Consider the following 16,002-nt stretch of genomic DNA (forward strand, 5'->3'; position numbering starts at 1 on the left):
AGAAGCAGCCTTCATTAAGCATGTAATTATACCACATGGCCTCTTTGACAGCACAGATCACATAAAATGGATGTATAGGGATCACACAAAGTAACCAACTCCCAAATTCTAAAATCTCAGTAAACAACACACAAAGTTTTGATTTGAGTAGGTTTGGAAGATGAGAGAAACGAACCATAGCTAAAACCTGCTTACCTCAGTATAGCATTCACGTAATACAAAGACATTAAAAAACAGTATGGTCATTAAAAGTCTCTGGAGGAGAATTCCCAAACTGCCACAAAAAATGCCAGGTTTTAGGACTCTTATTCAAAACCCAAGGTAGAGAATAATGCCAGTGCTCTGTATCGCTTTCAAACAACAGGGGAATTACACATTTTCTTTAAGCTGCAATGGATATAAGCGTGGCCTCTAGTGAGAAGACAAATTTCATTCATTGGTATAGTAAAGATTGCAGTCTATTTGCAGCCCAGATCTTCCTTTTCCTTTATAACTAAGATAATTAAAACTCAGGATGGAGGGCAGGGTAAACAGTGTATAAAAGTATCAAAGTACACGACAGTAAAGAAAGGAAAAATCATAGTGGGAAATACTTGGGGTTCTTCAAGCCTTACTGACCAGCTATTCAGGGTAACTAAGGAGAGCACCTGCAGGAAGAAAGTCATGGTTAAAAAAAGGTACTATGAAAAGGGCAAAAAAAAGAGATACTCAACCAACTACAATTTTGGCCTTTTTTTGAGAGCAGAAGTTGATTTTGAGAATAAGAATGAAGGAACTGCCCTAAGTTCCTTCATGAAGAATTGGGAGGCTGTGATTCTGCAAAGATTGATGCACATGCCTGGTATTACACTCATGAATAGCCCATTAACTTCAAATTTCTTGCAGGAATATAACATTGCCTAAAATATCATTTATCTCTGGACTGAATGAACTCAATAAAAAAGCACACCGCAATTTTGTTCCTGTTAAATATGCCCATATTTTTATCATGCCACTTATCAAATCATTAGTTTTTGAGGTATATGCATATAATTTCATAAGCCATTAATATTTATCATGTGGTATTTTGTTGATTTTCTTCATAGTGCAGTTTCAGAAAACTGAACTTTAAACACAGTTTGTGCAATAAGTTTTTTCCCTCTGGAGAGTATATTTAAAAGAACAAAAGAATAAAGAAGTCTGATTCTCAAATTTGCTGAGACTGCTGTCATTACTAAATGAATCAACTAATTGCGTGCTGAAAAACATTCTTATGAGGAAGGTATCCAAATGCTAATATCTCCCTACATTTTAGTGGGAATGAGTAACACTAACTTCCTGCTACACAAACTGATTTGAAATTGCAACTTATACAGATAAATCTGTTCTAAACTCATCTGATTTGGTTCCATTTTTCTTTCTTTTTTTTTTTTTTTTTTTTTTAATAGCACTCAGGGGTTTTCTGTTTTTTTCCCTGACTCATGAAAGGCTCCAGACAGTGATGTGGATGATGTGGTGAAAGCTCTGAAAAAAAATCTACTTAAGTCAAGGACTAGGGGAAGTGGTCACTCCACGAGGTCATTTTCCTGTGAGCCTCTGTGACAGCTGGAGAAAATTAACCAAAATATCTGCATTCCAGAGAAGTACAAAAAGAAGAAAGGAAGGGAGGGGAGGGGTCAAATGTCCTGTGGAAACCTGGAGGAACAGCAGTGGCATTTTCTGCATGGAGTCGCTCGATCTGGTTTCCTGACAAAATTGTACAAAAATAGCAGGAGATTTTCAAAGTCTCAGAGGGGAGTCAGGCACCCAACTCCCTTCCAAGTCAGCAGGACGTTCATTAAATGTGAACAGATTAGCTGTATTGGGTCTTTTCTCTGATGCTGGCATAGGGACCACACAGAAATCCTATCCCTAGCACTTATTACCATTTAAAGCTTTACAGAGCAGTCATGCTTCCAAAGTGGAAGATCTAGGAAGAGAACAGTAATACCAAGGTAATGAGACTGATTCTTTGGCTTCCATGTTTATAATTCTAAAGAAATAGGCAGTGAATGTCAGCTTTGATTCACCACCATTTCTGAGTCCCTGACATTTTGTTTTGTCTTATAATGAAAAATATTTTCAAATATTTTCAAAATTAATTTGCTTCTTCTTATTCAAAAATCCCAGGTTTTCCTGCCAGGTGACTCTATTGCTCTCTAGTCAGAACCAAACCTGAACTTTATAGTATAAATCCTGTCAAAACTGGCATATTGTTGTGGAACACTTGCCTCTGATGGAGCAGAATATTAATTGAAACCATACCTCCTTAAGAATGCCTCCATTCTCATGGATCTTCTGATCATTTCAGACTAATCTGCAAAAGCAAAAACAGAAAACAAAGTCCCTTTAGGATGAAGAAGCTGATTATCACAATTTCAAGTAATGAGAGAGAAATTAATTTGTAAGCATAGGATTCAGGTAGCAAAATTCTGTCCAAGGCTATCTGCAGATCCATGTGCAGGAAGGAGCTCCTTCACTCCAAGGAAGGCTTTACACCGAAGGAAGGAGGCAGGAATCAGCAGGCGACTCCTGCAGGTACAGCCATGCTGACCAGGAGTGCACCTCGTTCAAAAGGGCAGTGAAGGTTTTTCAGGCTCCCGGCCATTATATTCAAGGTGAACAATTTCAAACAGCACAGCTGTCATTTGGGTAACTAAAAGAGAGCCAGGTTTTACAGACCAGTCTGCATCTAAGAACTCCCACTGCAAGATTATTCTCTAATAATCAATCTACCTCTTTAGCTTTCATTGAAAGCTGAGTCTTGCCAATAGTCATACACTAAAACAATTAACATTTCTAAAAATGATGAAAAAAAGTACCGACAGACAGACATATGCTAAAGCCAGCAGTTAAGATATCACACTCCTGTGGCAGATTAGCGACAATTGGGGGAGCAACTCATCCCCACCAAAGCTCTGCACTGCGATACGATCTAGGTGCTCCCCATTCACCGGGGAGCTCACATTTGTCATACCAAGGTTAATACAACATGGCTATAAATTAACAACAGCTAAAGCAGCATGCAAGGGCTTTGCAGAAGGATTTCATGTGGCCTCCAAAACCTAATTCAGCAACAAAATCTTCATCCTTTGCAAAGCATCTCTGTTTCCCCACTATGCGTCCTCGATTGTATCTCTTGTCCAGAGATATCAACATCTCCACTCCTCCTTTGAGGTTATTTTCTCAGATGGTTTGTCTGTTTTCTGTGGTGAAAAGAATTCTGATTAATTCTGATTAAGGAAGACAGATCTAGGTTTTTTCCTAACAGTTTATTTTGACTCTTTATTCTCTCTCCTTCAGCTGATATATAGCTGTTAAGGAAGAAAGAAAGTTTTTACCTCCATGCAGAGGTAAAACTAAAGCCTGTGGAAATTTGCCCTGCTATCCCCACTTTGTATTGTTTTGGGAGCCGATATAGATATTGCTCTGGTAGCTCAAGAAACTAGGGGAGAGCAGATGGTCTAAAATAAGCTTTAAGTGTTAGAAAATCAAACCTAAACTCAAAGTTAAACAAGGTAAAATTCAGTTAACTACAAAGCATGCTGTTTTAACTTCCCTTTTAAAGGATTTTATTCTTACACTTCTGTTTTATTTTTCTAAGTGGTCCAGAAGCAGAAGTTTCAAATGTCATGTGAAGTCTCGTAAGATGTCTTCTTCGCATGAGACTGCTGCTTGAGTTTTATCTCGGTGAGTTTTACACAACTGTGGCGAATCTGTTCAACCTGTTATCTGAACCCAAATGCCAAACCTCTTTTGGGAATTTCTCCTGCCCGCTCTCTTTAGCGGACACCTTTTCTTAGCTCCTATTGCCTGTAGGCCTTCCTAGCACCTTTCTCTCAGTGGGAATCTTCTTGGCCTGGCCATTACCGTGCTTAGATATTCCTGCAGTGCAAGTGCCAAGTTTGCCAGAATACCTGGGTACTCCGACGGCATGCAGGAGTTCAGAAGGAAGGAAGAGGAAAGCAATTCTTGAGGAGCTTACTTGTGCTTGCCATATTTATATTGCAGTACTGTGGTTAATTTGATTAACTTTTTAAAGGTTGTAAATATTGAAATATGTCTATTGACATCTATTATCTGTGGTTGTTTATATATGGAGGACAAATCCTCTCCTCCACCCAAAGCCAAAATAAACAGGGCTTGTACAGGCAAATCCCAATGCGGTTGAGAGCCGTAGATGTCTCCCCACAGGCAGCAGTTGCCCTGTGCCTAGTACTGCACCCAAGGTGTGCCCCTCTTCTGCAGTATTGCAGAATATGTCACCGGGCACAGAAAATAATTGGACACTGCATCTCTCATCCTTGATTGAAGCCGTCTCTCTCTAAGTAATATCACGAACAACTAAATATATTAATGTGAACATGTGTATTTGACAGAATCATGAAGACTGATGTTGAAGCTGTGTGAATTTGTGAATTCTACTCTCTTAAATATAGCTGAAAACTGAACCAAACGTATTTTTAAAAATTACCAGTGACTATCATATTGAGTGATCTTATGGTACTTGCTTTCAGGTAACAGTTTCCCTCCTCATAAGCCTGTTTCTCCTGCCTTACCAGTTATAGAAAGGATAATAACCGTGGGGATTCTTTTCTGCTACAGGGCAAGTGAATTGGTTATAATGATTTCTGTTCTGTGGATCACTTTCCATTGCCTTGTATTCAGAGCATATTTAAAATGCTACCATTAGCAATTTACACCCACTTGCTGGCCGTAAATGACTTTCAAGGTTCAAGGAAGTAGATTGTAAAACTGCTGACTTCACCACTGGAGCACTAAAGAAGAGAAGAAACTGGATGAGACAGAGCAAGTCCTAAATGCCTCCCCTAATTAACAAACATGGCAAAACAAGTTATGAAAAACAAAGGAAGACTGGACAGATTTATGCTTGAAGTCTGGTACTTTTGAAAGCCTGTCCAACTACAAAAGTTTCTTTTGATCTACATTAATTGAAAGCACTTAAAATTCAATCACACATTTATGGCCACATGGTTAAAACTAGCTCCTAATCTTGCATCTGTAACCCACTGGTCAGGCTGCAATGTCCTTCCTTGGCATCCAAGGAGTCCTTACAAAGGCTCCAAGTCTAACGACGGTGGCTTCCAGTTCCAGTTGCAGTGGCTTTGCAGGTCCCTAAACTCAATTCACATTAGGCATCACACAGCAAGTGGAAACCATTTGCAACCGTTTGTGGAAACGATAAGCAACCTGAGGATGAAGACACACGTCCTGGTTTGGTTTCTATAGGCAAGATGAAGACAACATGATTCAATGCAGCCTGACACACCGCGCTGTGAGCCGACCTGACATGAGAAAAACAAGTCGCTGGCTTTTTGTAGGAAAGCAATGGAAGGGAGCCTTTAGATTAAAAACTGCAACAGAAATCCTATACAGCACTAGACAACATGGCTCCACCCAACTTTATAGGAACTAGCACATCAGGGACCTACCTGTCTAGATCCCCTCATCTACCTCAACTGTGGCTGCAAGAGTAACACTCTTTGAACCAGCCTTTTACAGATCAAGGCACCTGAGTGCATGATATTCACTGGCCAGGATTCCCTGACTTCTACTCTTTTTTAGTTTCTCTCAAAACACCTACAAATAAAAAACTTTACTTGAACATGTGATTACTTTAGCTCTGTTCAAGAGCTTGCACTAATCGTACTGTCTCGGCTAACAGCTTGTGTGACACGTAAAAGGGAGGCCAGATATTTGCACCCATTAAATTTAAGGATTTTTTGCCCAAGGACAACTTGTAAAACCCATTAATATGAATTGTGTCTGAGCTGATGAGGAAAAAAAGAAAACTGTGAATCCAGACCTCCAATATTTCATTGGTGCTTCTGAACTTTTATTAGCTGTACTTGCTTCCATAAAATCAATTTAATAAGGGGAGCGCCGCTTGGCAGTGCCTCCAGAGCAGCCCCTCTCCTTCAAAGGGCATCTTTTTCACTCACTCTCTCCTTTAAAGACAGTGACATTAGTTTTGTAAATTAATAAACAGGCCAGCATCTGAGGACTGCATGAAGCCTCCCTGGGCCCTCATTGTGCTTTCTCTCCTGACCCCGCTGCGCAGCGCGGCCCTGGGCGCCACAACAATGCCCTGAAAGCCTGTGTGGCACTCCGCGAGCGCACTTGAAAAGGCCTTTGCCTCGGGCTGGCTTTCAAGAAGGGGGGACAATTGGCAAGAGGCCTGTGGCTATTCATGCAGAACAGGCAGTGAAAAATGCCTGAAGTCACTTTCGGGGTGGGCAATGCCCGAAAGAGAAAGCCCACATAACATGAATGGCTGCTGCTAGGAGACTGGGGGCAAAGGCACGCTGCTCGCCGGCCTCCGCGCGCCCACATCAATGGCTTCATCCGAGCCCTATTAGGGGCCGAAAATGATGCAGAAACATGAGAAGGGACTATAAGCAGGAAAGGAAAATAATACCAAAGTACACAACGGTCAATGCTTATATTGTTATCCTAAACACTCGGGAGAAGGAAATAATATTTTCGGTGCTTCGCACCCTTCCTGCTAACAAGTTACGCTGGTTACAAAATCTAATAAGCAAAGTAATTATGGCACATTTTCTTGGGGGAGGAAAACTGCACTTCGATCATTAGTTACTTCTCATGCACGTAATTATGAGCGATTATAAATATATATTGGAAAAGCCGAGCTGAGCTGGAGTCGCTGCAGCGCGGCTCCTGGACGGGCTCCAGCAGCTGCATGTGCACGTCCAAGTCCAACGAGGCCCCAACGCCAGCAGTGCTGCTCAGAGGCACACGGCAGCTCTGCACCGAAGGGTTTCAAAGGCCACCACCACCATGCAACACAGAAGCATCTCAGTGGCATGGAAATGGCCCAAACGTCAACGGTGCCTACGGTGAGCAAGCCCAAGGGCACTGCCTGCGGTACGGACCACGTGCGGAGAAAGGCTGGCAGGTCCAAAGAACTAATGGCAAAGGATTCACCTTACTTGGAAGGTATCAGATTTTTCTATTATTTTCTTTTATTAAACACAGTCTAAAAAAGTAAATCATATTCTCCCGCTAGTGTTTCCCACTGAAGCCCCTAGCATGGACGGATGAGCTCTTTGGAAGGAACGGAGACTGTCGCCAGCCTCACGCTTAATTTTAGCAGCGTTTGGAAAACGCCACACCAGTGCCTTTAGAAATGAGCCATCTTCTTTAAAATCCTTTCCATTTCAATACAGATGTCAGCTCTTGGCTAGTGAAAACCTAAAAAAATTAAATTACAATGTCTAGTCATGTTTGGACTTACTTCTAGGCATGATCTCACCTCTTAAAAAATGATCATATTATTTAGTTTATGAGTAATAATGTCTGACTTAAAAAAGGGATAAAATACCATATGATACCGTAATCAAGTGATTTATTTCAAATGGTGATATTTATTATTCAGGGTGGAAGCTCTAGAAACCTTCCCTCTCGCCTCTTCACAAATCTATTCCCAAACCTGGCGTTTCAGTCATTTCCCAGTGGGAACCACTTGCTTCCTGGTCACACTCGCAGCTAACTGCGCCGCTGCTGAAAGCAAAGTAAGACCTTCCTAACTGCTGGGCTCAGCTCTAGACAAGAAGATGCAGGGACACGGTGGCAGCTACTTGCTGGAATCTGGAAGCTGTGACACCCTCAGATCTCCCTCTCCTTCAGCTGATCCTTGCAGAAAGCAAGGACGTCATTTACTGTCCTCCAGCCGGAGGAAGGAAAGGAACTGTGACTGCTCCAGAAACAAAGCTGCCGTCAGCTACCAGTCCAAGCCTACTTTTGTCTCTATGTTTCCATTAAAACTGCTAAATATAAAATGGAGTGTAACTTCTATACCCTTAATACTATTACTAATAATAACATAAACATAAATAATATCTATATCCTTAATACTTGTATGTGCTTCTCCTGTACGTAAAAGTACTCCCGAAAATAGCGGAATTCTTGGCTTTTTTCTTTATCTCCTATTTTATCAATTAGTAACAATTGCAAAGATTCAAGAAGAAACAAAAAGCTTCAAAAACACAAAGACATTTGGGGGGTTTATAAATTAAACAAATGGACATGGGTAAAGCCAGACACTGAAGGTGGGTGGGCTATTTTCTAATGAAAAAACAGTGTGTGTGTGGTTGTAATTCCTGCAGCCTCTAAAGGTTGAATATTTGGGACTTGGCATTTAATTCATTCAGGAGAAAGAAAAAAAAATTTTTATGATACGTGGGTATGTCTGACCCTCCAAATCAAGAATTCAAAACCTCTCCCATCGGCTTCCCACATCCTGTCCCAAGGCCACTGCTTCTTTTCCTCGCTTCTTCATGGCTGGGCGAATCACTTCCCCTGCATCAGAATGATGCATCTCTGTGGACAGCCAGAGAACATTTGCAAAGCATCAGACTGTATCCGAGAGACTCAGGGTTTCTTTCAAATGTGTTGTAGCTGGAAGAGCCAAAGAAGGGACCAAAACTATGAGCTTGAGGGACACCTCCATAGATGGAGAGTATCGTTACCTCTTGTCCAAATTTCTAAGCATTTTAGCGATCACTTTGTTCATACCTAGCGATAGGTGGCTAGGGAATAAATATAGAGATATTGCACCACCACACATCAGAGGAGAGATTCGCTCTAGATAAGCCTCTCTCTCTGTGAAGAAAGACCCTCTAAGTCACTATTCAAGGTACCTCAGGCAGGTAACTAATATTTGAGATGAATCTGGGCTACAGCTTTAGGCTGAAGCTGCTCCACTCCGAACAAACAGATCTGTAGGCGTTTTTGTGTTTTTAGGGCTTAATAAGTTAGAGAGCTTAGCGAAAGTAGATGATATAGTATAGCATAGGGCATAGAGCTTAGGGCATGGCGCTCAGAAGATCTCGCGATGTCACGGGAGTTAGGAGYRTAAYTAATTTATGCAGTTTACTGATAACCCCATGCCATACAAGGCGAAAAGTAGAAATTAGTCTCCCGATTGGGCAGTAGGTGAGTTTCCGCATTCAGCTGGAGTATATAGGCAGACWGAACTGCRCAATAAWYGCCMTTTTGMCGCATCCCCCATAGTGATATCTGTGCTCCAGGGCCCTGGGGKGAGGACAACCCCAGGTCAGTCCAGCTAGCGAATGAGGCTTGCCGACCCCCGTCGGCAACACAGATCTTTATTGTGTAGCTTTTAGTTTAGTATCAAGTCAAGTATCTTGCACAGAATGACAGTGTCTGAATATCCTTGCCAAATCAGGTGCATTTTCTCTATGTATATGCATGTGTGTGCACATGTGCAAATGTGTGCTACAAGAAGTTTCTATTTCTATTTTGTTTTTACATATATAATTTCCTATCACCTATTTATATTAACACAATCAAAAGAATACATTAATATATTCAGATTCAACAACAGAACAAACATTTTAGTATTTCAATTTTTTCTACGAATTTTGACTAGATTTTTTTTTATATATATAATCTATGTCAACTGAAGAAAGCCTTTCTTGACTTCAGGACTTACGGAAAGAGCCTTCCAAAACCCAGAAGAAATATATCTCCTTTAAATTCTTTTGTGAGATCCGATTGGAGAGGGGTGGGTGGTCCTAGCCCTTCAGGGGCTCTCTGATCCTCTGACCTATTAGGCCATTAATTCACCTAATCCAACCAATAGTCAGTCAAAGTCTAAGAGTACAAAGAAAGGTGGCAATAAAAATAAATTAATAAACAAAAGGAATAGAAATACTCAATTCAATGATTTTTTTTTCCTCCTGTGAAATGCAAAAAAAAAAAAAAATGTATAGGCTATTCCATTCTATTTACTAAGCCAAGATACCTACTTGATCTTGCCAAGAAAAAGTAAGATTAAACTACCATGGGTACCGAATGGGTACCCAGCTACAGGAATATGGTATGTCAGTGACATTTCAAGTATGTGCTGTGTGTACACTCTTAACCCAGCTGCTCATTTGTTTGATGTTTATCTACAGTTTTCTGCTTAGGCCAAGGGATTTTGCATTCTGAAGCCTCAATTCCTAACCAATAATCATTTGACTGCAAATACCAAGACTTCTGAAAGAGTGCGGGAGTCAAACGCGGATCCCCTGGGCAGCCTACAGGGACTGCTCTTGTACGTGTCTCCTGGCTTCAGCTTCCCAGGAAACAAACTGCAGCTCTCAGACTTTTGGCCGAGGGTCCATAAGGCTGTCTCATGTAATTTGCTGTCTCCTTGCCATGGAAAACACAGATGAAAAGCAATACATTGCAGAGGGTCTAACTTATCATCAAGTTTGCCCTCCCTCTGATTTTTTTCTTCCAAAAAGTATTCTCAGAACATTTCATAACAGCAATCAGGGCCAGACAGCATGTGGAAAATGAGAATATCCTTCTAATACATAAACCATTAGACAGCACTTGCCCAACATTTGTAAACCAGGAACAAGACAATTTTTCAATCCAAGAGCAAACATCCACCATGAAATCTTTACTAGGGTTTTGAGGGTCAGGGAAAGGCTCCCGAGTCTGATTAGAAAGCATGGCAGCTAAAGACGTGTCTCTTGACTGGGGAACTTGACTAGAGACTCTGTCTGTGATTTTCAGACCCTCTCCATGCATTTGGGCAGTTCATTTATCCTCTCTGCTAATCTGCCTGCTTCATCTTTGCAAAACGGATATGTTAATGTTCTTGTTTGCCTTTGCCTGCCTGTAAGCACTTGTAGAGGGAGGGTGTCTTGCTACCTGTCTATAAAGCACTTTGCACAAAAAGATCTCCAAAGCATAAACATCACCTGTTCGCAGAGATATTCTTTTCCTTCCTTTCAACTCCACTTATTTTAAGGGTTGATGTTTTGCCAATTACCAGGTAAGAGCCTAAACTCTTGGTGCGGGCAAGTGCGTTCAATGCCAGTGGTCTCCACCAAGGAAGGAGCCTTCTTCAGTGGTTCCTCACAGGTTGTACAAGATAGACATAGACAGGCATATCCCATCAGTTCAGCTCTAGAAAAGACGCTGCAGGAATATACAGAGATACATTATTGACCGTAGTGATGCTAGCAATGGTCTGTATCTCACCTCATATGTCATTAGGAATGCATCTGAATTGCCTGCCTCTTTACAACCACCACCACATAGGAGCTTTATTTAGATGATGGATACATGACTCGCCAATCCCTATTTTCTAACCTCCTCAGGATTCAGCCTGGATTCAAACACCATAGCATGTTTCTCTGAGTGTAACCATTAATGTTTGCCACATTTTCGAGGTAGTTTGGTCATTTCTTGGAGAGTCTCATAGCTGTCTTTTTCTTTTTTTTTTTCTTTTTTCTTTTTTTTTTTTACATTTGGCTACAGTCCTGGAAAAAAAAAAACAGCTAAGCTTCTTGTCAAAACAAAATATTAGAAAAAATAAGCTTAGAGTTGTCTGCCCACAGAATCCATTCCAGTGGTTCTTCATTATATTAAATGCACTGAATTGATGTCCATGGACTCAGCAAGGAAGGTAGGACTTGGCCTAAAAGCTTATTCATAGCTGAATAAAATCAGCACTATGAAGATCTGGAATCCAAGCTAGTGCAAAAAATACTATCTCATGGATAAAAAATAGAGGTACAAGTAGTGACACAAGTATGCACAAAATTATATTCTAGGACATTTTTCATGGAATCATAGAATCATTATTGCTGGAAAAGACCTTCGAGATCCTTTGAGATCATCAAGTGCAGCTGTAAGCCCTTTGACACCATGACTGTTAAACCATGTCCCTAAGCGCCTCATCTACACGTTTCTTGAACACTATCAGGGATGGTGACTCCACCACGTCCCTGGGCAGCCTGTTCCAATGCTTGACCGCTCCTTCCATGTAGAAATTTTTCCTAATATCTAACCTGAACCTCCCTTGGCACCACTTGAGGCCATTTCCTCTTGTCCTATCTGTAGTTATTCTGGAGAAGAGATTAACCCCCGTCTCACTACAGCCTCCTTTCAGGTAGTTGTAGGGTGTGATAAGGTCTCCCTTGAGCCTCCTCTTCTCCAGACTAAATAACCCCAGCTCCCTCAGCTGCTCCTCACAAGGTCTGGGCTCCAGCCCCTTCACCAGCTTCATTGCCTGTCTTTGGACACACTCCAGCACCTCAATCTCTTTTTGTAAAGAAAATGTAGTGAAAATGCACATTTTTGAAAATGTTTTTGATATATGGCCATGTGCAGAGGTTCTCAATACAGTAGCACACTGGGACAGTATTTCAGAAGAGTCCTGAGGCATGGGTTTGCTAATTCCTACTGAGCACCAGAAGCAACCTTTCCAAAAGCAGGTATTAACTGGTCTGCCTTTTAGGGCTTGTTGCTTTACCTAAGCCCAAAGATCCCTAAGCACATGCCTATATTTGAATAGAGCAATCAGGTCAGCTGGGCCGTTCACAAGCTTGAAGAAGATATTCTCAAATATCAGTCAAAATCCAGGGACTTGGACATGGAAGGAGTAGGCCCTAAGCACAAAGATGACCTCTCCCTTTTCCTCACAACCAGCAGCAGGGGATTCCCGGCCCGCCAGGTTATGTCCAGCACAGAGCCAGCAAGAGAGATATGAATACCTGTACACCAGGTCCATCCAGCTCTACGTGTACTTCTTCCCAGCATGATTTCAGATAATCCATCACAGTGACAGTGCAAGAGCCCACAGGGGATCTGTAAAAGAAGAAAGCTTCTTAAAAAAAAAAAATCTCCTTGCTGTGTTTCTTGCTGCTGTTTTCTTTTTCCACTTCCCCTTCTGTAACTCTAAGGTCTGATAAAACTACTGGTTTTCTACCTGCAGAGAGTGCTTGTGATTTCACACTGATATCTATCTTTAATTGGCTAATCTGAAGCCCAGAGTTCACATCCCCTTTCTGCAGAGGAAGTTCTTACTCCAGTTCACAACATCTACGTGTGTGTAACTCTTGCTATCTGTTATTAATAAGTATACTCAAGACCTACTTTAAGATAATCAGAAATACTTAACACATTCAGCATCTAATATCATGATTATTTTCTTTCTCTGTATGCAGTACGGACCTCCTTAATTTTCATCTTCACACTTGAGCCATGAAAAGTTGATCACCAAACCTACCTCCTAGTAATTAGTGAATATTTCAGACCTATCAACTGGTACAGGCATTTTTTAATATTTTCATATATTAAAATCATCAAAATTTTACAGCATATTTCCACCAGCTATATCCTTCGTAACTCCTTTCATTTATGGCCATTTCTCTTCTTTTATCCCTAAAGAATAAAAACATCAAATACTCAAAATCTACAAAATTCAAATATTATTAGGGTCATAACCTGATAATTTTCCCTCCCCATGCAGTCATATCTCCTTGCAATAATTCTTATCACACATCCCTCTATAGACTGTGACTATAGAAATGAAAGTTGATTTGGGGGCACCTTGATTAGTCTATCCACTCGCTACTAGATAGGACTGATTACTTCTACATTGTCCACAGACATGCCTGAATTCCCCGAATCTGGAGGCTTCAGCCTCACTGATTTAAAAATACTGTCAGAAACAGGTGAACTCTGAAGGTAGGCTGCTTTACCTTTTTTTCTTCTGCTGAGTCAGTCCTTCCAACTACATCCCACATTGATCTTATCCAACTCATCCCTTCTCTTTTAATTTATCCTTTGGGTTTATCCTAGTTCTGTTGCTTCTGGAGAAAAGTTGGATAATGAGCAAGATAATTCTCCTACATTCTCCTCTCAGGCACTTACACATATTGATCAGATCTCAACCTTCTCTTCTCCAGGTTAAACAGGCCCAGTTTGCTTAGTCTCTCCTTATACGAGAGATGCTCCAGTCCCTTCACTGTCTTTGTCGCTCTACGTTGGACTCTCTCTAGAAGCTCCACGTCCCTCTTATACTGGGGAGCCCAGAACTGCACACAGTGCTCCAGGTGCGGCCTCACCAGAGCTGAGCAGAGGGGCAGGATCCCCTCCCTCGCCCTGCTGGCAACATCCTCCTGATGCAGCCAGGATCCCATTGGCCTTCTTGGCCACGAGGACACGCTGCAGACTCATGGTTAACTTGGTGTCAACCAGGACTCTCAGATCCCTCTCTGAGGAGCTGGTTTCCAGCAGGTCAACCTAGTCTACAGAAAGTATTTAACACATTAGAAATAATGGACTTTCATGAGTGGGGACATTTCATGAATGCAGATATATCACAAGGTTATAACATATAACACAACATAATGGTTTAGGATGCATGTGGCAGAGTACCATATAAAAAGACCATCTCATGTTGGGTGAAAACACATTGCAGCTGAGCTGCTTGAGTAGGGATGACTGCAAGGTAAAAAATCTTCTCTAATTACCTGAAGGAATTTTTTTGAGATGATGCCTGCACAGGATATTTGAACTTGTATCTAAACTCTAACCTCCAGAATACAACAGGTAAGATGCAGAAAAATGGATTTGGTTAAATGAAAAAAATGACAAAGAGGAAATAAAGAGAACAAAAAGAGAACTAAAAAGGAAGTTAATAATGTTCAAGAGATGAATCCTGAACGCAGAAGCTGGGCAAAGGGCAGGGCAGAGACTAGCGGCCACCAAGCAAGGCCTAGCTAGCCCAGGAGCACGGAGGCCGAGCGCGCCGCAGACACAGACCCGCGGCGAGGCGGTGGCGAGTCATCTGCAGCCACATTCTCAAGCTCTGGAAAGCAAAACAAACACAGGCCAAGCACGGTGGAACAAACCTGGGCCCATAAAGTCCAGGCTGAATGAAACAGAGCTCAGTGCAAACACAGCCCAAAGGCAGTGGAAAGCAAACTCAGGCAAATAAACTGCAGGCTCTGTGAAACAGAGCACAGATAGACACACTCCAAGCACAAGTAGAAAAGCAAACAGAGACAAATATAGTCTAAACTTAATGAACCAGATAAATGAAACAGTAGCTGTCTCACTCTCCAAGCAAAATCTAAGCAACTTACTTCAAAATCACCAAGCTGCAGCAACCGTGGTTCTCTTCCAGGCACATTAAAGAAAGTTACTTCCCTTCACGGTAGAAGAAACTCCTAATTCTGTTATCCTTCCTATGTTCTGCTCACATTCAGGTGGGGTAGGGTTTTATTCTTTTCAAAGATGCAGTAACTGCTTGGATCAATGGCTTGCAGAGTTTGGCATCCCTTCAGCCAAATTTGAAGGCTTTGCATATTTTAGGGCAAGCTTAAAACAGAGTAACCAGACCCCAGGTGGAGGAGCTTTCTCAAATAGACATATGTCTATGGGTATATATACCCATATATATGTATGTATATTTGTATATGTGTATCAAATTCAGCTTCTTTGTGCACGTATATAATGTTGCTTTACAGAAAATGAAAGATGGAAAATAGACAACAAGCAATACATATCTAATTCATAAAAGAGTAGAGAATAAGGGAAGCTCTATACTCAACAGATAGGAGACTAACATGAAGATGACTTTTGAAGTATTTAGAAAACTGACAAAGATAACCAATTATTAAAGCTTTTTGAAGAAGACAGTGCTGTTAATCATGCAGATAAGAGAAACATTTAGTAAATATTTCTATTCATATCAGGAAAAAAATGCTGTCGTCCTTCTCTTGATGTTAACGGAGTATTTCTCAGCTCTTCAATAGCTGCAGATGATATTAAAGAGCATCAGATTATGGAAAATATTTTAAACCTGTCAGCACAGATACTTGGTATCCAACAGTCCTGAAGACCTGGATGCAGAAACTCTCTAGCAAAGTTTTAATGTATCTTGGAATAACAGGAAAATTCCCAAGGACCATGAGCAGCCTCTATTCAAAAGGGCAGGCAGGCTGACACAGGCAGTATCAGGTCAGTTAGACTGACCTCAGCCTTGGACAAAATTTTGAAACAGTTGATGCAGGAGACTACTTAGCAGGAGATAAAAAACTGGAAAGAGTCCATGGCAGTTGATGTTACATCTGTTAAAGAAATAAAGGTCCTGCGGAGGTGACCCGCAGGCTGGAAAGCTGTGCTGCT

General features: G+C 41.3%; 1 long non-coding RNA gene across 3 annotated transcripts in view; it reads right to left on the reverse strand.

The window, feature by feature from the left end:
* Positions 1 to 16,002, reverse strand: part of LOC112943465 — a 184,481-nt gene that overhangs the window by 63,296 nt on the left and 105,183 nt on the right. For 2 of the 3 annotated variants that reach the window (XR_003248593.1, XR_003248592.1), the window contains exons 2-3: positions 12,579 to 12,672; positions 10,561 to 10,998 (exon numbers count right to left, since the gene is read on the reverse strand). This is a non-coding gene — a long non-coding RNA (uncharacterized LOC112943465). Of the gene's footprint in view, positions 1 to 2,283; positions 2,336 to 10,560; positions 10,999 to 12,578; positions 12,673 to 16,002 lie in introns of those variants that run through there. The other variant, XR_003248594.1, reaches the window with a different exon arrangement.

The sequence above is a fragment of the Nothoprocta perdicaria genome, unplaced genomic scaffold (assembly GCF_003342845.1).
Source record: "Nothoprocta perdicaria isolate Ctin4 unplaced genomic scaffold, notPer1 scaffold_15, whole genome shotgun sequence".
Classification (NCBI taxonomy): Eukaryota; Metazoa; Chordata; class Aves; order Tinamiformes; family Tinamidae; genus Nothoprocta; species Nothoprocta perdicaria.